The sequence below is a fragment of the Arachis stenosperma genome, chromosome 6, assembly GCF_014773155.1.
Source record: "Arachis stenosperma cultivar V10309 chromosome 6, arast.V10309.gnm1.PFL2, whole genome shotgun sequence".
In the NCBI taxonomy this organism is placed as follows: domain Eukaryota; kingdom Viridiplantae; phylum Streptophyta; class Magnoliopsida; order Fabales; family Fabaceae; genus Arachis; species Arachis stenosperma.
In genome coordinates this window covers 101,121,335-101,123,334 of record NC_080382.1, presented here as the reverse complement: position 1 = coordinate 101,123,334, position 2,000 = coordinate 101,121,335, and the positions used below count along the sequence as shown (strand labels likewise).

General features: G+C 41.6%; 1 non-coding gene across 1 annotated transcript; it reads left to right on the top strand.

Moving 5' to 3' along the window:
* Positions 1 to 1,526: 1,526 nt before the first annotated feature.
* Positions 1,527 to 1,630, top strand: LOC130938331 (small nucleolar RNA R71). The gene has a single exon (XR_009069501.1). It is a non-coding gene; the product is annotated as a small nucleolar RNA R71 (small nucleolar RNA).
* The last annotated feature ends 370 nt before the right edge of the window (positions 1,631 to 2,000 follow it).

The window sequence follows — 2,000 nt, the reverse complement described above, 5'->3', positions numbered from 1 at the left end:
TCAATTGGCAGCATTCCTGAGATCCGGAAAGTCTAAACCTTGTCTATGGTATTCCGAGTAGGATCTGGGATGGGATGACTCTGACGAGCTTCAAACTCCCGAGTGCTTGGCGCAGTGACAGTGCGCAAAAGGATCATTGAATCTTATTCCAACACAAGTGAGAACCGACAGATGATTAGCCCTACGTAATCCGTAGCTGGACCATTTTTACTGAGAGGACGTACAGTAGCCATTGACAACGGTGATCCCCCAATATACAGCTTGCCATGGAAAGGAGTATGCATGACTGAATGAAAGCAGTAGGAAAGCAGGAATTCAAAAGGAACAAAGCATCTCCATATGCTTATCTGAAATTCCTACCAATGAATTACATAAGTATCTCTATCCTATTTTATGTTTTATCTGTCTTTTAATTATCAACACCCCAAAACCATTTGAATCTGCCTGACTGAGATTTACAAGATGACCATAGCTTGCTTCAAGTCGATAATCTCCGTGGGATCAACCCTTACTCACATGAGGTATTACTTGGACGACCCAGTGCACTTGCTGGTCAGCTACGCAGAGTTGTGAAGAAAGTGTGTGAGATCACGATTTTGCGTACCAATGCCTTTGTGGGCATTGAACACCCAGTAAGGAGTTCCTTACTGGCGTTCAATGCCAAGGATGGTTCCTTGTTTGGCGTTGAACGCTCAGTAAGGAGTTTCTTACTGGCGTTCAACACCAAATCATCTCCTTCAAATTTGGCCTCATTGTCCACTGTGATGTCCTTGCACTCTTCTCTTGAGTTTACTTCAGTGTTACTAGGAAGAGTGTTAGGAGGGGTCTCAGGAATTCTCTTACTCAGTTGACCAACTTATACCTCCAGATTTCTAAAGGAGGACCTAGTTTCTGTTATGAAACTGTGAGTGGTCTTAGAGAGCTCAGAGACTATGATTGCTAAGTCAGAAAGGCTCTTCTTAGAAGTCTCTATTTGTTGCTGAGAAAATGGAAATGGTGGTCTATTGTTGAACTTATTCTGGGTTCTTCCACCTTGATTGTTGTTGAAGCCTTGCTGAGGCTTCTGTTGATCCTTCCATGAAAGGTTAGGATGATTCCTCCATGAAGACTTGTAGGTGTTTCTATAGGGTTCTTCCATGTAATTCACCTCCTCCATTGAAAGTTGATTTGGATCATAGGCATCTCCATTATAGGAGGTGTCTTGAGTGCTGCTAGTTACAGCTTGCACTCCAGTCAAATGCTGAGAGATCATATTGATTTGTTGAGTTAAGATCTTATTCTGAGCCAATATGGCATTTAAAGTGTCAACTTTCAGGACTCCTTTCTTCTGAACTACCCCATTGTTCACAAGGTTTCTCTCAGAAGTGTACATGAATTGGTTGTTTGTAACCATTTCAATGAGTTCCTGTACTTCATCATGCGTTTTCTTCAAGTGGAGTGATCCACCAGTAGAATGATCCAAGGACATCTTGGATATCTCAGATTTGCCATCATAGAAGATTCCTAGGATAAAGAATTTTGAGAGCATGTCAAGAGGACATCTCCTGATCAATTGCTTGTATCTTTCCCAATCTTTATAGAGGGATTCACCTTCTTTTTGTCTAAAGGTTTGAACTTCCACCCTGAGCTTGCTCATTGGTGCACGAAATTGCAATCTCACCTTTGCAACTCCGCACAACTAACCAGCAAGTGTATTGGGTCATCCAAGTAATACCTTACGTGAGTAAGGGTCGATCCCACGGAGTTTGCCGGCTTGAAGCAAGCTATGGTTATCTTATAAATCTTAGTTAGGAGATTAGTGATAAAAATGATTTTGTTTATGAAAAGTAAATAACATGAAATAAATGATACTTGTGATTCAGTAATGAGGAACAGGTTGAGGTTCTGGAGATGCTCTATCATCTGAATCTCTGCTTTCCTACTGTCTTCTTCTCCAAACACGCATGGCTTCCTTCCATGGTAGGCTGTATTATCCTCTCAGTGAAAATGGTCCAAGTATG